This window comes from Phoenix dactylifera, chromosome 6 (genome assembly GCF_051530095.1).
Source record: "Phoenix dactylifera cultivar Ajwa chromosome 6, Ajwa_hap1_PhDact_Kaust_v1.1, whole genome shotgun sequence".
In the NCBI taxonomy this organism is placed as follows: Eukaryota; Viridiplantae; Streptophyta; class Magnoliopsida; order Arecales; family Arecaceae; genus Phoenix; species Phoenix dactylifera.
Window position 1 is genome coordinate 23,943,306 of NC_143195.1, and position 21,580 is coordinate 23,964,885.

The 21,580-nt window shown below is 38.7% G+C and overlaps 1 pseudogene; it reads right to left on the bottom strand.

Moving 5' to 3' along the window:
• Positions 1-9,535: 9,535 nt before the first annotated feature.
• On the bottom strand, positions 9,536-11,965 carry LOC103722364 (subtilisin-like protease 4 pseudogene; annotated as a pseudogene).
• Positions 11,966-21,580: the final 9,615 nt, after the last annotated feature.

Genomic DNA, 21,580 nt, shown 5'->3' on the forward strand with positions numbered 1-21,580 from the left:
TATCATATGCCTGAGCTTACAGTCTCCATATGACAGCTTCTCAAATTGTGGTGGGCAGTCCATTTTTGCAATATACTAATTGCATTTGGTAAGTTAGAAAGCTATAATTGGTTCTGGAAGGAGGATTGGTGATTGTGGAGCAGAAAAGCTCCTATTCGGATGAATTTGCAAATTGTCAGTGGTTTAGAAGGAATTCTCAACACCCAATGATCATAGTTACTTTATGTAAGATCAGTATAGACTTTGATGAGGAAACTGCAAATAAACAATTTCAATTTTAAATATTTATGATGAGGAAAGCTGCAATGATTATTTAAATAAAACTGTCCAAATATGAGAGGTTTCAATAAAGAAATCATGGTATTCCATTTTGTTGCATGAATATAATATCTGGGAAAGATTTGAAAATGTTTTTTTTTCATTTTTTTCTTTGTCCTTTTATTTTTCATGTGTGTGTTGAACTGTAGATCTATGTCAAATATGCTTTCCTTTGGTTCTACCAAGAGCCTAACTAAATAAAATAAGGGTACCTATTCATCTTATAAAAAATCAAATGAGTTAATGTCTCTGTTCCTAAACTTTTTTTCACTCTGAAAACTTGGAATTTGATGGAGGTTCGCATCACAAATTGACAAGTTCAAGATCATAGAAATTTATATTAAGCATTATATTGAAGCTTGCTATTCCAGAAAATACAACTATTAGCTATGGTACTTAACCCCTATCAGCATTCACTTTTATCCTACAATCAAGAAGGAATGCCTACTCTTAAGCATGACCACTTCTAATTTCTAATTATCATAGTCCAAGGTAATTTTTTAGTCATGATATGTTGGGGGAAAATTATTTTTCGGATAAAATAGTTCATAGCTCTTCAAGCATGTTAGATCATATGGAGAGGATCTAGATTTCATTTTTTAAATTAATTTTTGATCATCCACGTAAACTTCAGGGTCTTGATATTTTCTTTATCAGTAATCATATTGCACTTTTACGCTTCATCATTTAGCTAAGAAAATGAAGCGGAGAAAATTAGTTAGGCAAATATGTTATTACCATTAATTGGCAATCAAAAACAAAATTCATGAAGCGAAAGACAAAAAAATAATGGAGCATTTATTTTTCATGTGAGGGTTAATTAGTCTTAGCAGGTAGCCAGTATGTTTGATAGAAAATTCTTTCATGTTTAACTTACTGTTCTGGTTAATACTGTTGGTTTATTTTTCTTCCTTTATTTTCTTGACTAATAATTAAAGCCTAAAAAATATAGCAAGAAAGGCACTATTTATATACATGTTTTACCCCACCAATAACTGAGGGTATTTCTTTTAGATAATTTACCTAATCAAGTTATTTGTAGAAAAGAGTATTATTTTTTTCAGAAAAAGAGTAGAATAGTTTCATCAAACTCCACCATTTGCTATATCATTAACTTTATAATATTGTTGTCTTTTGAGAACTAGGTAAAAGAAAGACTGGATGAATTTCAGTGCGAGGATGCAATTGAAACCAAGTTTATCATCCTCATGAAAAATACTATTTGACCGACGATATTGGAAAGATAAAAGAGGAAAAGATCTAATGAATACGTCATAATTCTTATCATAACCTCACCAGCACTTCAGAATTACTAAGCATTTTTTTTCTAGATAATAAAGTCATAAACTAAGTAAGATTTCAATCAACATTAGTAATTTCGGGTAAAATATAGTTCATGAATAAAATCACCTACACACCTTATGTTACCCAAAAAGGGGAAGAAAAAACAAAACCGAAATATATAAAGGTTTGTTGAAAGTGTAAGATAGTTATTGTAAAATGACATGCATCTTATAATAGATATTCAATTGCCTCCAATCTGGTAGAACTTGTTATGTCAATTTAATTTATAAGAATCACATGTCCCATAAAGTTTTGTAGATGTGCCATATCAAGACAGGAGTTGATTGTGTCATGTGGTGTATATTTGACAAAATTTTCACTATTCTTGAAATACAATATAGTAATATAATAAATTATAATAAATAGAAAGCTTTAACATCTAAATTTATATTATATATTAAGTAATGAACTTTAATAATTGTCGAGCATCATGGATCATATTTATTATAGGAATCATTTCAGAAATTAATTAAGTCATTAACCATATAAAATTTGAAAAATAAAATAATTACGCAAGCATGCAATCTCAACATCTCAAATATTCGTTTTTTAGCTAAGGTTTTAAATCTCATGAGACGAGGGTGTCCTAATTTCTCTATGGGACAGGACGCACTGCTGTCCTACCCCATCCCGGTGGATATGAGCTTTCTAACCGAGCAAGAATTCCCAACCACCATACCAATATAAATAAAATAAATTAATGATGCATCCTTAAGTTTATTTCTTTTTCATCTTTTTTTTTTTTTCCTCCTTCTTTCTTCATGGATGAATTTTAGAGTCCCAACTCTATCCTGATCCAATTTTCTCACAAAAACAGGATGAAACTGCTCGGATGCCCCCGAGTCTGCTGGGACTTAAAAAACTTAGTTCTAGTATATATGGGTCGCAGCCTCCCTAGTATCAGATGGAACAATCTGTACGGTTGATCATTCATTTGGTTGCAGTGTTTTGGATGGATACGCCACTCCGGCTAGAGGCAAGCTCTACGGAAATTATTCTGTAAATTGGGGCAGCCCTTCATCCCGTTGGTGAGTACTGTTGCCTTCTTTTGACAATTCAATGAAGCTCCCACTAGTTTCATAGGGTCCTTGACTATTCAATCACTGCGTATATTTATTAGCTGCCAACAATCAGGTCAAAGAAGTAACTAAGATATTACAAAAAAAACAAAGTAAAAATTTGATCCCTCTCTTTATGTCATGAATTAATTCTTTGAAGCATATGTCTTTGTTCATTATTTATTTATCTTTTTGGGCAGTCATTTGATTGCCAAGTCACCTGCAGAAGACCAATCAAATCAAGTTGTTATGAGGCTAATGCTTCCTCTCCATCATTCTCAAGTTGTACATGTCTTCGAATTACTTATAGTTGATTAGGTAAGATAATACTTCTCATTTCTACATTTTCTTCATCCCAATTTCCAATGGCATTCTCATCGAATTCTACATCACGACTGATTTGCAGCTTCTTTGTCTTTATATTATATGCTTGATATACTTTTGATTGTCTCGTGTCTCGCACTCGTCATCTGGGTCAACCATGTACACGATCATATAAACCCTACAGCGATCCTTGAGAGGTCATGCAAGACCTGATGAACAATTTCCAATGGCTCCAAAAATTTAAATCAATAGTTAATGGCTAAATGATTTAACTAAATATATCCACCATGATCAAATAACCAATTTGTTTAATTATCAAATTTTTAAATATTTATTGGTATCAAAAAATAAACTATCCAACCATCCATGCCCAACTCATCCGAAACCATGAGCCCTCTGACTCTGAAAAAAATACATAGATAGATATGAGCTTTCTAACCTAGTAAGAAATCTCAACCACCACACCAATATAAATAAAATAAATTAATGATAAAGATAATCAAATAAACAATATCAGATGAAATAAATACTATGACATATTCGGAAAGCTTATTCAAAACAACATATACATATGTCATCAATATCCACCTTATCAAAAAATATATATATCTTAAATACTAGTAAATTTAACCATTTGTTTAGCAACAATGTCATATGTCATGTCATCCATTTCTTATTATTTTTTATAGCAATTTATTTTCCAGCTTTGGACAAACCAAGAGCATATATAAGTGCATGACAGATAAATAGATTCCCATAGGTAACCCCGTAGAGGCGCATAAGCTCATGGAGGCTATCCTACACATAAGTCCATTAAGGTCATCTCATATATAAGCTCGTAGAGGCTATCCCACGTATAAGCTTGTGAAAACTATCCCATAATAAGATCAGTCCAAACTACTTTTTATCTATTTGATTATTATATATTATTTTTATCAAATCAATTCAAATTGAACAGTGTATTCTTTACAATTTCAAGTTAATTAGAATCATAGTTCATATTGTCATATCTTTAATAGTTGATATCCATATTTAATAAACACATAAATATGTTCATTTCGAAAATTATATAAAACCATGTCATCTCATGCAAAACCAAATCTATCGATGCAAATCTTATAATACAAATCCAAAAACACAAATCAAAATATGTATATATACTAGTGATCATGTATAGAGATTCTTACTTCTATTGGTGATAGATTTAAATACAACAATACTGACTCGCTTCCCGATCTATCAATAGGGATGCAGGGTACCTGGCTCAACATCTTCTTGCCCAAACTATGGCTTACCTATAGGACCAAGTTCAATCATCGGACATATTATGATACCCCAACACCTAACTAGGGTCGAATCGAGGTTAATGAAGTAGCAACCTTAGACTGCTCACTGAGTCTCCCACAGGCTAACTAGAGAGAGGGAAAAGAAAAGAAGAGAGAGAGTGGAAAGAGTGAGAGAAGAGAGAAATAAGAGAGAGGAGACTTTCTTCTTCTTCCTCAAAACAGAGGAGATCTCATCTCTCCCTTTTTCTAAAGACATAGGAAAAGGCCTCGGACTAGAGGCGACGGCGGCCTAGAGCGGCGCTTGGCCATGGCAAGGAAAGCAGCAGCAACAGACGATGGCTGGCGGCGGTCAGAAAAAACAAAGAAAGAAAAGTAAAACAGAGGATACCCTGTTCCATGTTCATCCAGCAACTCGTTGGCTCCAAACAAAAGAAAACGACGGCCCAAGAATTGGAAGAAAGGCAGGGAAGAAGGTTTAGAACACTTGCCTTGCCGGCGGCAAGATCTCACGGGCCAAATGATGATAAAGTGCTCCATGGGAAGCTTAAAAATGCTCCATGTTAGAAAATGAAGGGTCGGAAAATTGTAATTGTAAGAAAACTAGACGGTATTTTAGTGGGGACAGAGTTTGGGAAATAGAAGAAAAGTAGAGAAGAATTTTTTTCTTGGAGCACTTCTCTCCGATTTCTTGTAAAATAGATTGGTTTTTCTCTTGGATGATAGACACCACCTATGTAGGATATTTATAGGTGGATTTTATATGAATCTAGAAAACCCACTCTTAAACAAATATTAATCTCCACATCTTTGTAGGGTGTCTCCACATCTTCCAAGAGTGTGTCCACATCTTTCTAGGTAGACTAATACAATATAGTCTAGGTACGTGATAAGATACAAACATTCATATATTTAGTACATTCTAGAATTCTTGGAAAAATTCATCAACTTTAACACTCCTCCTTGATGCATATTTCGGAGACTTCAATCATGCTTCTCAAATGTTGAAACCTTTGGGTCAATATTATTCATATCAACTTAATTTGAGTACGTAGATAATTGGTAAATCATGTGGTTTCAAGATGCAATTGGAAATGGGATTACCGTGTATACGTATAACGAAGTTATTAAATTGTCTAGTAACTTAAAATGAAGTATTATTACTGGTCAAAACCGTTTCTAACTGGTTACAACACTAACTTTTAGCAGCGGCCGAAAGTGCAGCAGAAAGCATTAAAAAGATTTGAATGGAGTTGACTGCTAAATTTTTTTTGCAGAGGTTATGACCACTGGATAAAGTTTCTATAGCGGTGGAAAAATATAGCTAAATTCTAATGAAAACCATTGGAGAACTTTCTCCAGGGGTTATATAATGTGTCGACTGTCGAGGTTGAAACAACAATGCCATATTTAGTGACGGCTAAGCCGAGCTCGGAAAATTGCTGATTTTGTTTTTCCAATTGGTAAAACATATTTTCCAGCACTTTTTTGTTGTTCTACTAGCGGTTTTGATTATTGCTAAATCTTCTTTTTCTAGTAGTGACTAACTACTCTCTTAGCAAACTATATATGAACCTCAGAAAGCCTAATTTTAATGTTTATTCATTTACACCCCTTAACCTCTTATGTTCCAGAGATTGCACCGGAAATGGGACAGCTAAAGATGTTTTTGGAGTCGTAATGTATATAATATCCTCTATGGTTAGTGGGGGAAAAAAAAGGAAAGGCAAAAAAAAACACTCAGTTTAGACCATATTAGGGTCTATTTTTTAGATACATATAACATCATTTCTGCTAACTTCTTGTCCAACTAAGAGAGAGTTCCAAATGCAAGCAAGTTATAACTCATTGGGCAGGTTCACTTTAGACCATATTAGGGTCTATTTTTTAGATACATATAACATCATTTCTGCTAACTTCTTGTCCAACTAAGAGAGAGTTCCAAATGCAAGCAAGTTATAACTCATTGGGCAGGTTCACTTATTCTGCAAAGGTATGGATCCCGTTCTATGATGCCGTTTGATTGAGATGTGAGATATTAATTTGAAATTAAAGAATTAAACTGATCAAGGCAAATGATGCCTAGACGTGGCTGGCGGGGCATCTTCATATATATTAATGCATAGGTTGAGGGATATTCTCCCGAGGTTGATTAGTCCGGAGGAGGAGGCTTTTGTGGGAGGGCGGAGTATTACAAACAACATGCTTATTGCTCAGGAGTTTATGTTTGATCTTCGTAGGGCCCCGAGGAGGAGGAGCTTGATGGGGATCAAGTTTGATATGGAGAGAACCTACGACAGGATGAGATGAGACTTTGTACAGCAGTCTTTGTAGGGGTTTGGTTTTTCCTGAGAGATGGATCAGCTGGGTCATGGGTTGTGTTCGGAGCCCCTCTTTTGCCATTTTGGTGAATAGAACGCCATCCCGTTTCTTTGAGTCTTCTAGAGGGTTGCGCCAGGGATTTCCCCTCTCCCCCCTACTCTTCATTATCTGCACAGACGCACTCTCGAGAGCTCTTAGACAGATTGTGTCCCTGCATGTGTTAGAGGTTTACAGGCCAGTGGAGGGGGCTACTCCAATTTCTCATATGCTCTTCGCCAATGATTGTTTATTGCTAGCTCGGTCATCTCGGCAGGCCACAGGAGCCATTAGTAGGATCCTCCGGGACTATTGTGCTGTATCGGGTCAATGTGTCAATTTGTCTAAATCAGCTATATGCTTCATCCCGAAGACTACATTGGCAGTGAAGAATTCTATTCTGGAGATTTTGGGAGTGAGTGAGTGGGAGGGCACATTGAGATACCTGAGGATTCTAGTCTCAGGTCAGCAGCTACGTAGCAGGGATTGTTCCTCTCTAGAGCTTAGTATCAGGCATAGATTGGAGGGATGGCAGATGTACACATTATCGATGATGGAGAGGATTACCTTGGTTCGGTCAGTTCTTTCTTTGATCCCTACTTACTTTCTCTCCAATTCTTTCATTCTAGTGGTGTTTATGAGGACTCTTGAGTAGCTCTTTAGGAATTTCATCTGGGGGAGGAGTAGTGGTAGAGACGGTATCCACTTGTTGGCATAGGAGGTTGTGTGTCAACTGACTAGATTGGGAGGTTTGGGGGTACAGTCACTGGTGGTGAGGCAGGAGGCTCTAGCAGCACGTCACGTAGCCAGATTTATGCTAGAGCCTGACAGTATGTGGTCCTTGTTGATGAGGGCCAAGTATGGTCCTTTGTTGCCTGGGACACGGGCTGGCTGTTACCACTCACCGGTCTAGAGGGAGATGTGTGCCAGAGCCATGTTGGTACTTCCGAAGATCAGATGGGCCATTGGGGACAAGCGATCTATTGATATTTTGGAGGACAGCTAGGTGACTAAGCAGCCGATCAGTCGCTTGCCGACCATGATGGATTCGGTTAGGTTGAGTGGACACAGAGTTTGTGACTTGTTGGACCCTGTTCGGGGACAATGGAGGGCTGGGTTGATTCGGGAGGTTCTTGGGGAGCAGTTGGCAGAGTTGGCTCTGGCTCTTCCAGTACCAGTCCGGGAGGAGCCTGATAGGTTAGTATGGATGCCATCAGGCCGGACCAGGTACGAGCTAGGGATTTGCATGCTTTGTGCAGTAGGGAGCCAGCCCAATAAATTGAGGGAAATGGATCTGGAGGATGCGGGTTCACCTGCAAGTAGCGCTCTTTATCTGGAAGGTGGCATGGGGGTGCCTACCGACCAGAAGCTTGCTAGCTCAGCGAGGAGTGCGGGTTACCCAGTTTTGTGAGGTGTGCACGAAGCTCGAGGAGACTATTGATCATGCTCCTTTGCAGTGCCTCAGGACGAGGGAGATATGGAGTAGATCACCGGCACTCTCTCCCCAAGTGGGGTCGACATAGGATTTGATCCACTTGCTGAGAGTTTCTATGCGGAGCCCCAGATACCGAGAGGGGCTATCATATACAAAGAGGTCCCTTGGAGCCGAGAGGATGTATCTCGAGGGAGATTTTAGGGTGGTGATTGACTAGATCCGAGGTGTGGATAGATATGGTGATGGCCATCTCTCATCAGAGAGACTCGTGGACTAGTTCAGGAGATGGGTGGCTTGCAGGCAGCATATGTATTTCAGAAGGCAAATAGGGCAATAGACTAGGTCGCCTCATTCGTCGCCCGGCACTCCGGAGATTTTCTATGGATATCTACAGGAGATATTCCTTCTCCTTTGTACTCTTTACTTTCTCGTAATTTGGCAGAATGTACTCAAATTAGAGCTTTATAAATTAACGATTTTACTCTATATATATATATAGGGGATTGATAACCTACTCTCTATTATGGTAGGTTATCAATCTACCCATTTTTCATTGGACAAAAATACCCTTACTTTTTAAAACTCTTAAGGGTATTTATGTCTTTTTACAATCCCACATTAATTCACCCTCTCAACCCCCTAATTAATACTCTCTCCCTCTCTCTCTCTCATACATATATATATATATAAACATACATACAAACATACATACATACATACAAATATATATATATATATACATATATATATATATGTATCTATGTATATATATACATGTATATATATAGATGTATTTATATATATAGATTGATATATGTATGTATATATACATACGTATATGCATATATATATATATATATATATACACACACACACATATATGCACATGTATACATATACATATATGTGTGTGTGTGTATGCATACATATACATATATGTATACATGTATATATATGTATACATATATATACATATATGTATACCGGAGAGAGAGAGAGGGAGAGAGTTAAGAGTATTAATTGGGGGTTGAGAGGGTGAGTTAATGTGGGAGTGTAAAAAGATATAAAATACCCTTAAGAGTTATAAAAACTAAGAATATTTTTGTCTACGGAAAAATGGGTAGATTGGTAACCTATCATAATAGAGAGTAGGTTATCAACGATATATATATATATATATATATATATATATATATATATATATATATATATATATATATATATATATATATATATATATATATATATATATATATATATATATATATATATATATATATTAATGCAGGAAATTTGACTTTGTTTCGCATCGAGTGCGGGGCCTTTTCGTGGTACAGGCCACGGGAATTTTGGAAGTCGCGAGCTTTCACAATATCGAGCGACAAGCACAAAAAAAGCACAAAGTTTTTCCTTGAAAAAACTTCTATAGAATCCGATGCAAACACAATTGCAATCAAGTTCCGCCTAGGTGCCCACTTATTTTTCTTGCTCCAGTCAACAGCTTGGCCACATAAACCAACACTTGCATCGCGGCCTTTCACAGACTAGGTTCCACTACTCATGGGTGATAGAAATGGGGCTCCTAACCACGTAGTGGCCGCCACCTACCCAACTCAGCTGCCCCTCAGCCACGCCCGATTCTTGGGGACCGGAGCTGATGGTCACCGTGAAGCTCAGTTCCTGGTTGAGACGATGGAAAGCAAGCATCTTGGGCTCCACGCACACCGAAACATGCTTGGGGACTTCAACCTTTGCCCGGTAGACCGAGTTCGCCGCCAGCCCGACGTTCCTCACCGTCCGCTTCACCGTCACGTTGCCGCCTTTCGTCCCTAACGAAACAGAGATCGAAGGGTAGTTCAGATCTTTCCCAGCGATGCTCCCAGCCTTGGAGCAGTCGGTCGGACGTCCAACGACGAGCCCCACCTGCTTGCTGGTGTAGTTCAAGCCACAGAGGTAGGAGATATAGTCATTGGCATGAAGATCATAGACTAGGCCGGGGTCGACTGCCCTGACCGGATTAACATGACCGGCACCCATCGCGAAGAAATCAGCTGGGAGGAGAGTCTCGTCGACAATTCGTTTCCTGCTTTGGGAGAATACGCTGGCCGTCGTCATGATCGCTGATTTGATCGCGGCCGGGGACCAATCGGGATGTTTTCTCTTTATCAGTGCAACAATCCCACTCAGGTGAGGGGTGGACATGGAGGTGCCGGATTTTACATTGAAGAACGGACCGGTGCTGCCGGCTGCCGAGGGCGGCCCGATCGCGGACGCCCATGCAGCAATAATACTGACACCGGGGCCGGTGATGTCCGGCTTCAGGATCCCCCGGCTCACAGTACTGGGGCCTCGAGAAGAGAATGATGCCATGGCCGGCGCGGGCGAGGTCCCGACTATTGTTCCCTGGAATAGAATGGTCGCGGTCGGTTTGGATGAGGAAGCGATGTAGGCCCGGATCTTAAGCCCGTCGGCGTAAGTGACGTGCGATGCTGGGAGGACGTGGGCTTCGACGAGGGTGCTGAACTCACTGGGCTTGTCATTCATCAGTATCATGGCTGCTCCTCCGGCTGCCTTCACGACTTCTCCCTTGGCAACCTGAATAATGCCTGCCCCGCGCTCGCATAGCACCACCTTGCCCTTGACGTCGAGGCCGTTCAATGAGCCATTGCCGCAGAAGGCGGCGCCGCTCTCTCCACCGGCCCCAGCGTCCACCAGAGGCAACGGAGTCGACGGGAAGTCTTTGGGCTGGTAGAGTGATTCTCCCACGATCGGTGCTGTGCCATTTCCGAGCTTAACCGTCGCCCTTATGTTCCGGTCGATGGTGCTCGCCCCCACCGTAAGCATCCACGGGGCGTCGTTCGAGAGAGTGCTGCTGCCTGGGCCATCATTCCCAGCGGCGCAGCTCACGAACACTCCCTTCTCCATCGCACGGAATGTACCGACGGCGACTTCATCCTGGAAGAAAGGAACGCCATGATGGCCGAGAGAGATCGAGATCACGTCGACTCCGTCCGCCACCGCGGTGTCGTATCCTGCTAAAACGTCGCTGACCGCGCAGCCCTTTCCCGTGCACACCTTGTATATTGCAAGGTGAGCTTTGGGTGCCATGCCGACAGCCGTCCCTCCTGCTTGCCCGAGCACGCTGGCGTTCTTCACGGCCGCTCCTGCTGCGGTGCCCGCTATGTGGGTGCCATGCCCGTTGTCATCCAGAGGAGACATCGGCACTGCCCCTGCTCCTTCCATGGCCATTGCACCGGACAGAAAAGCTCTCGCCCCGATGAGCTTGTTGTTGCATTCAGAAGCTTGGAACTCGCACCGCCCTTTCCATTTGGCAGGCGGGGGGGCCATCCCCTCGCCACTAAATGATGGATGGCTGGGGACGACACCAGTGTCGAGCACCCCGATGACGACCCCCTCGCCATGGTTTTTCCGAACCCAGGCCTTTGGTTGGGGTTGCAGCCCCAAGAAGCTCGGCGTTCGTGTGGTCAGGAGCTGAAGTAATCGATCTGGGTTTGCAGAAATGAACCCATCCTTTTTCTCCATGTCCTTCACTTCCTCCTTGGTTAGCCTTGCAGCGAAGCCACTAGCCAAATTCTCATAAGAGTATATCATCCGGGATCCATCATCCCCGCTTGCGCTGGTCGTTGGTAAGAATGATCTATACCAACTCTTCCGGTCACCATCGGAGGCGAACACGGTGCTTTCAGGAGGATGGACATGGACTATATAAGTTTGTAGTTGGGAATTCCCACCCTTGGCAACCGAACACAAGCAAAGCAAGAATGCAAGAAAGGAGATGGCAAGAGCCTTGTGGCTACCCATTTGAGGACGGGATAGTTTGAGTGATGGTTTGAGGAGGATTGAGCTCCATTTTATAGAGGATGGTGAGGAAACGGGTAGGAGAGAAATCTGCCTTTGGGCTGGTTCGCGGAGAGTCCAAATCAGCGTAACCCCATTAAAATCTGGCAAAAAAATAATAATGACTCCGTTACAAATATAATCAACAATTATCTAAGTTCATTGCATAATATATAGTAAAAATTTAATTATTAATATTCTTTATCTATTGTAGTATTACATTGCATTAATTTCAAAAAAAATAGAAAAGGAAGAAAATATCCATATCTTGCATATTGCCAATTTTATTGGTGCCGGCATTAATGGGGGGAAGTTTATGTAAAAAAAAAATATGTGAGCAAAATTTTTTTGATGTGTGTACCAGATAAGACCATCTTGGACCCTTATTTTTTGCCACATAACTAAATTGCATGGATCTTGTAGCGGTGGCTAAAGAGATGGAGAGGAAAGGGTTTTTTTTTTGCATTAAAGATCTGTCTAGATTCATTGGCATGCAAAGTATATGGAAAAAATTCTAATGATCCGATATACACCTCTAGCGGTATTAAGATACATACTTTCCAAATATTCACTACTACATAGTTTGTGGCCAGCTAATATACATATATACTTGGTAAATTAATAATCCGATGACCCAATATATGCCTCCAGTAGAATCGATATACAGTTTTTAGAACACGACGTTCATCAATACATAGTTCATAGCTAGTTGATTATCGAAGAGAATCCTTAAACTTGATGTGGATCACTTTTGCCACTATGAGTAGAGTTGAATAGGATCCAAGTGCAACATCCGGCGCATTGGTTTCCTCTTGAAGTAAGGTTTTCTTCTCTTCATAAATTTCTTGAATTTCCTTGCTAGAACTGCCATATCATCATCATCTTCAGCACTATTACTGTTGTCCTCATTCTCCTTTTGAGTGGCAGCCTTAAGGCAATGGTTTTCTTTCTTTTGAGATCTTCCTCAAAGTGTTGCTTTATTGTGAGCTCATGAGTCATCAAGGATCTAAGAAGTTCTTCAAGTGATAGTGCACTCAGTTCCTTAGCTTCCTGAATTGTTGTCACCTTGACTTCCTATGACCTTGGAAGTGATCTTAAAATTTTTCGAACAAGTTCAATGTCAGCATAAGATTTTTAAAGATATTTCAAACTATTCACTATATCAGTAAATCTGGTGAACATTTCAGTGAAGGATTCACTTGGTTCCATCTTGAAAAGCTCATATCTATGAACTAACATTTATTTTAGATTCTTTCACTTGACTGATACCCTTATGGGTAATCTCAAGTGTATCCCATATTTTCTTATCAGAAATATAGGTAGAAATTCTGTTAAATTCGTTGGCATCTAATGAGCAATATAGCACATTCATAGCCTTTGCATTTAATTGTGCCAATTTTTTATCATTTTCATCCCAATCTCTTTCGGATTTAAGAAGGACCATATTTTCTACTATGTGTGTGGAAATATGTGGTCCATTTACTATTATGTTCTATAAGTCATAATCTAAAGCTTGAATGAATATTCTTATCTTAGTTTTCCAATATATGTAGTTTGTTCCGTTGAACAAAGAGGATCTATTTGTTGATTGTCTTTCAGAAAATGAATAACTGGATTGAGTTGCCATCTGATCTTTTGCTCTTGATGGTTAGGTCAAATTTAAAAGATAAGAACTAGATGAGCACTTGCTCTGGTACCACTTGTTGCCCAGAGACAACCCAAAAGAGGAGGTGAATTAGGTATTTCAAAACTTTTCTTCTAAGTGCAACGAATAAAACAATTTTTAAGTAAATGACTGAAATATAAATGCAATAAACAAAGTAAGCAATGCACACACATAAATATAAAGATTTTATAGTGGTTCAGTGCCAATCCTACACCTACGTCCACTCTCCAAGACTCTTGAAAATTTTACTATAACCTTTTTGATTACAGTGTGGTTGTTTTCCGAGTTCATAATCCAACTCGTTGTTTTTTGAGGATCACAACGAATTTAGTTGGTTTCTTTCCAAAGGCTCACTAACTAAAATCTTTTACCCAATCCAATTCAAGTTTGGACTAAACCTCCCCCAAGTTTCAATACTTGAAACTTGTTACAAGAATAATATGAAAGGGTTAGAACACAGAAATTATTGCTTGAAAAATTAAATGCACAAACTTAGAGAAAAATGAGCAATAAATTGGTTGCTGGCGCTTTGAACAAAGTCGATGGAGATCCGCCAACTTTCAGAGCTAAAAACTTGATCTTGATTGCTGAAATGAATACTTTGTATGCTTCAAACTTGAATGCACACTTCTTACTCTGTTTTAGGTAGCTCTCTTAATGATTTAGATTTGTGGTTGTTGAGCTTTCGTCGATATTTCCAAAATCCTCTATTTCATTCCAAGTTAGTTCCATTGTATTTATGGCTTCTAAGAACAAGAGAACACTCTCCTAGCCGTTAGATTCCAAAAACTAGCCGTTAAAAAAGATTTGGCTTCGTTCTGACATTATGCAAAACTAGTCGTTGAGCTTTCAGTAGAATTTGAGTCGGCTCATACAGACCTTGAGTCGGCTCATGCATACCTAGAGTCGGCTCGGCGGAGTCGGAAGTCGACTCAAGCTTACTGAGGAGTCGACTCAAGCTCGGAATCTTCAAAACCAGGTTTCTGTCTTTTACTATGGGAGTCGATTCATAAACTGCTTGAGTCGACTCGTCTACTGTTCTTTTGAAAATGTTCTTTTGTCTTTTTCTGTGGAAGTCGACTCATGAACTGTTCTTCTAAAAATATATTTCTGTCTTTCTCTATGGGAGTCGACTCATGAACTGCGGGAGTCAACTCATGAACTGTTCTTCTGAAATTGTGTTTCTGTCTTTCACTGAGGGAGTCGACTCATGAACTATGGGAGTCGATTGAGCGTGCCAAGCGTGTTATTTGAATATTTTTTGTGCCGGAGTCGACTCCAACCTTCCATGGGTCGACTCAAAGACTGCTCCAAGTTACTTTGAAAATCAGAACTCTTTTAATTCAACTCTAAGCTTCTTGAGATTGGCCATGATGAATTTTTATGATATTTTTTCTAAAATACTTAATCAAACTTATTAGTACAACAAGATATATACTCAAGTGTTTTGTATTCATCAAAATCAAATATGGAGTCAACATTATCTTCCGACATAATTCAAGAAATAGACATCTATGAGCTGAGTATTGTTTACTAACCGGAGTACATCCTAATGGCTTCTCTAAGCAAATAATCACAATTCAATGCAATGCTAAAACAACTTCTTAACTTATCAAAAGGAAATTAAGACTTCTTTTATGAACAAGAGGAAAAAGGTCCATGTCATTGTAAGGACTCGTGAACATGTGTTGTTAGTCCTATATTGGTTATATACTGGGATAAAGTTAGATACTTATAGGGCCAAGGAACCCAAACAATACTTTCTGGCTAGTTTTTTTAATAAAGTTCTGAATTATTACAAATAGTATTAGAGTGAACCTAGCCTATATTCCATGTGGACTAGAGGATGCTGCAACACGAGGCTCATTTGAGTCTACCACGAGCGAATCATGGTATTTGTAATTGGATTTGTAGTACTTATGATTGAATTTGAATAGATTTAGGCCTTCGCCTGGTCAGGATGCTAGAGTTTAAATGAAGAGAGTATGTAAAGACCTGTGAGAGTATATGTTTAATCCCATATACATTATATACAAGATAGATCTTAAGTACTTATACAAAGCTAAGGAACTAAACAATATCTTCCAGCTAACTTTTTAGGATAAGTTCTTGGATTGTTGAAATCATCTAGTCAAAAATAAATTTCAATAATCTATTTATACTAAATGGTGATTATTATCTTTATCTTTCTCCCAGTATAACACAAACTTCATGGACAATTCATTTCTTCACTCCTCTTGTTTAATTTATAATATAGAATAACTTAGATTGGATAATCATTTCATAGGCAAAGATTAATCAAATTACTTATCAATTAGAAGATTGGGATTGGTTTGTACAATTATAAGATAATAAGATATTAACTGTCAATGTATAAGGAACAAGTTGTCTTCAGAATTTGCTGGAAAAGAGCTGATACATCGAACTGATATTAACTGTGTTTACCAATCGAAGCACAGACCTTAGTTCATGTCGCAACCTTTTAAAATATCAACTGACCCATACTCAAGTAGAATTTTTAGTCATGAATATAAGGAGTTACAGATTCTATCTCAGCTTGTTTCTAAATAACTCATGGCTCTATTGTTGTTTAATGAGCCTCTTCATTTACTTAGTGGGCTAATGTGCTAAGCAATTCTACTAATCTTGTCAATAGACTACGAGAGATCATGAAACATTAAAGAGCTTCCACTACAAGAAATATGAGTTTTGCCGACTATGTTTTTCCGACGCTAGGGGAAAGCATCGGGAAAGGTTGGTTCAGCGCCAACCTTTGTCGACGCTTCGCCCTTGCGTCGGTAAATCTGCATAAACGACGATGCTCTAAAGCGTTTAAAACATTTAGAACCGACGACGCTTAACAGTGTCGTTAGAAAACATAAAACCCTCCCGACTGCTCGCCCGGCTCCCTCTCCTCATACAAACTCAGTCGATGCCCTAGCTGCGCGCCGACTTCATCCCGAGCCCCGATCGGCGATCGAAGATTCCACTTCCCCGCCGCCGTCGGTCTCGCCCTCGTTTGAGGTAAGCCTCCTCCTCCTCCTCCTCCTCCCCCTCTTTGTTTTCTTCTTGTTTTTAACGCTCGCCCGGCCCCCTCTTCTCATCCTCTTTCGGTCGAAGCCCTAGCTACGCGCCGACATCAAACTGATCTCACCTCCATCCCGAGCCCTGATCAGCAATCAAAGATTCCACTTCTCCGCCGCCGTCGACCTCGCCATCGTCTGAGGTAAGCCTCCTCCTCCTCCTCCTTCTCCTCCTCCTCTTTGTTTTCTTCATGTCTTACTAGAGGCATCCCATAGTTTAAAAATGTATATCATGTTCTTTTCTTGGGTTATCAGTTCCTTTTTTTCAAAGGAAAGAACAGGGTTTATATTTAAAATTTGCCAATCTGTTTAATAGTTATGTTGTACAGAGAAGCATAACAGTGGAGTTCGATGTATCTGTTTGTGAATCTGTTTGATGCATAACTCTGGAATTCAAGTAATTTTTCTGTCATTTGTGTGATTGCGATTGCGTATCTGTTTATGCAGAAAATATATGTACTCACTGAGAATTTATCTTTCTGATGGTCATGTGAAATAATTGATTTGTTTTGACCATTCAATCATACAAAGTCACATCATAAATCTCTTAATTGTTTGTCTAAATAAACAAATATAATCCTTACCGCCAACACTTAATCACTTGCAAAAAGAGTAATCATTTATTCAATAACTGCTCCGCAGCAAGAATGCAATCTATTTTGTGTCTGCAATAATGCTGCAAGAAACAACCATCTTGGGATTTTATAAATTTAAGATGGAGATAACACACTTTTGGGGCCACTGTATTGGCATTTGTTAATTACATCTTTAAATTATTTCTTGGATTACAGGTTGGAAGCCCAGAGGCAATATCACATTCTGGATTAACAATAACAAACAGAATATAAACAAGTGGAGATGATAAATAATATTGAACAGGGGTATTGGGTCCTTAAATCCAGAGTTTAGTGCTGTCACTTTTAATGTCTATATGTTGACTTTGCCTTCCTGCCATAAGACTCTTACAAGCTTGATTCTTTAAGAAGAGGGTTGAAACATAACTTCTGACTATATAAGCTTTGGAATGCCGGCCCCTTTACAGGCATTCCGTAGACCTAAGCTCTTGTGGTTATGAATCAGACTTCAAGACACTTGGTAATGCACAACAAATCTGAAAAGCGGCCCTTCTCCAACTTCTTGGGGTTGGAAATAGACTTAACCAATAATTTCCATCAATATAAGGACTCTGGATGGTATGTTTGGTAAATTGTTCCTTGAAAAAAGTTCGTATAGGTCTTCTGTCTGATAAGAATCTCATACTCAAACTATGGTTGTCAGTATAGGACTGCATCAATCCGTACAAGGTGAATGGACTCACACCAGTAGGGGAGTGATACTTTTGTGAAAGTTCGTGAGGACTAACACCAGTAGGGCATGACTTAAGCTTGAACAACTCTATCTGGCTTATCTTCTGAGCTTGAAAATCCTGCTCTTTTACGACTGGTCTGAGGTCGAACAACGTAAAGCTAATTTCCCTTAATAATTACCTAAACTTAATTTTATTGTTGTTGTTGGCCAAGTCCATTGACAGCCCTTGGTATCTTTATTATATTATTTGATTCGTATGGCCTTCTCTAGCCTTAAGAATCTCATCAGAAAGATCTATGGAAGAGAGCAACCAGTTTTATGCCATTATTTTCCATTCTTTTATTGTTATTCTAGTATTCTTATAATTCTACCAACCTAATTTCCAGATACTCACATAGCTATAATTATCTTTATTCATACCCTAATTTTGTTTATTATTTTTTTATATTAGTTGCAGTTCAATCAGTATTTTAATAGAATGGACAAATATTGGATAAATAAGTCGAGATCCAGTGCCGAATATTTGAATAGAGTTCAGAATTTTGTTAAACTTGCTTTTGAGAAATCTGAAATAAATGGAAATATTTTTTGTTCATGTCAAAAATGTGTAAATTGTTTTGCTATCGCTCCACAAACTGTTGAAGAACATTTGGTATGGAATAATTTTCTGAAGGATTATACAGAATGGATATTTCATGGAGAGTCTAAATTGTCGTCTTCATCTAACCAACTCTTAATTATGGAACACACTGCTAGTATTGGATCTAGTAACACAGACAGAAATCCTATTGTAGAAGATGATATGAGGGGCTTACTCAGAGGTGCTCTTGATAATAATATTAGAAATTTAACAGATTTTAGTGGAGAGAAGAAAGAGCTCTAACAGGTGATGAGCATACCGTTACTGAATCTATATATATTGAGGAGCCTATAGACTCTGAAGATAATACAACTCGGTATCATAACTTGCTGAAAGATTGTGATAAAGAACTATATCCGGGTTGTAAGAATTTTATGAAAATTTCTTTTATGGTGCATTTATTCCATTTGAAATATTTGAATGGATGGTCTGGAAAGTCTTTTACTATGCTTCTTCAATTATTAAAAGATGCATTTCCAGAAGGTGTTATTTTGCCGTCAACTTCTTATGAAGCCAAAAAACTAGTAAAAGACTTGAATCTTGGATATGAGAAGATACACAACGGTCCAAATGACTATATTTTATACCGTGGTGAAAATATTAATGAAGATTCGTGCCGAACATGTGGATCTTCACGATGGAAAAAACAAAATGAAGACGAGCATGATTTGTCGAATGAAGTGGATGCTGCACAGTCTAAAAAAATTCTGGCTAAAGTTTTGAGGTATTTTTCTCTCATACCTAGATTGAAAAGGATGTATGCATCATCAAAGACGACTTCCTTAATGAAATGGCATGATGAAGGACGTACAAGGGATGGAATGTTAAGACATCCAGTGGATAGTTTAGCATTGAAAGCATTTGATGATAGGCATCACGAATTTGCTTCTAATGTTCGCAGTGTTAGGCTAAGTTTGGCTACTGATGGATTTAATCCATTTCGAACGATGAGTTCTACATACAGCACTTGGCCAATTGTTTTGGTTCCATATAATTTGCCATCATGGATGTGTATGAAACAGTCTTCACTCATTCTGTCAATGGTTATTCCCGGTGATAAGAGCCTAGGTTATGATATAGATATTTTTCTGCAGCCTTTAATAGGTGAATTGAAAAAGTTATGGCAGGGTATTGATGCATTTGATGCTTTTACTGGCCGAATATTCAAATTGCGTGCAGCTCTTATCTGGACAATCAATGATTTTCCTGCATATGCTAATTTATCCGATTGGAGCACTAAGGAGCGTATTGCATGAAAGAGTAGATGCCCTACAAGCCAATTGTTTGATAGGTTTCTCTTTGTAATCCTCCAAATCATGTACTTTGACACTTGATATATATCAATAAAGGTATTGTGTTTCATCATTTGCTGCTTATCTGTTTTATTATTGGATGATGAACCCCATAAATTAGGACATTGGTTTTAGGATTATGATGAGATCATACCAGTGAGACCTAAAATCCTAAAATCCTAATTTAGAATATTCCCAGTCAAATTGGTATATTGAGTCGGAGATCAATATAACTGGAAAGACTGGCACATCTTATGTATGCTCGATGTAGAGGGTGATTGATCTCACAATCATTTGTGTGAGACACTAATACAAAGATGTGGGTGCTCATTAGAGGAATGAGTTCACTAAAATGACCAGCCATGAGAACATCTTATGGATTCTTACTTAATTGTCAAAAGATGATTCTCATAGTGGGAGTTGTGCAAGTGATCCTTACACCTGAGATCACCATGGTACCTTGTGCACTTGAACCTATATTTTGGTTTACCCTCATTCACGACATTGCGTTGTATACGGGGTATTCTGAATATGGTGGATTTTGTACGAAGGTTATGAGTAGGTCAACAAAGAATCAGTCACTTCTAGTAAGAGAAGTTAACATCCTACTTACTCTAATCTTATGATGATTCAAGAAGCCTTTGATCAAAGCAAAATGAATATTAGAAAGAGTTTCTAATGTTTCATTGTTTGAATTATCATATAAAAGATTGAGAGAGACATGAATAAGTAATTGAGTTTGATATTGATCCATACTTATGCACTTATTCAGGATGTAGTATGACTGAGGGATTGAATTGCATGGTAACTTGCCACTGAAGGGTATGTTTGGATTTGTCCAATACATTTCTCATCTTCCGGGTAGACATGATACGTTGCTAGATGTCAATCTTGTCTTGTGGGTTGATCGGATCAAAGAGTTTGATTAGATCAAAGCATCAGAAAGGTTCTGATTGCCAACTCAGGTTTAGCACTAAATTGAACCTAAATTGGATTAGAGGTATTCTAATCAGGTTAGGTCAACTTGCACCTGCACCTACTGCTGGCTAAGATAAGGAACCCAATGGGTCACATACAAGGGAATTGATCAAGGGTCTAATTGGATTAGATCATGTTTGCAAGATGAACATGCTAGCACGTGTTGCAACCCCTAGCTCCTAATTCAAATTAAATTCGAATCTGATTCTTAGATTAGGTTGATCTAATATGATTAGATCATGACCTAATATGGGTTAGCCAAGAGTTGGAACCCATTTGGCTTTAATTAGACCTGATTTGATTAGGTTTTAATGTTTTCTTTAAGTTGGTTAAACCCAATTGGATTGGGTTTGATAGGGCCTTCACTTCTGGACCATTGGATCACTTTCTGGATGAAGGATCTGGTCCACTGGTTGGTGCCATCATCTGGACCATTGGATGGCTTCCTGGATGAAGGATCTGGTCCACTGGTTGGCGTTTTATTCTAGACCACTGGATGGCTCTCCGGATGAACGATCTGGACCGTTGCTCAGCGCCTGAATCTGGACCATTGGATGGCTCTCTACATGAAAAATCTGGACCATTGCTCAGTGCCTGAATCTGGACCACCAGTGATGGCATCTTGCTTCTAAACC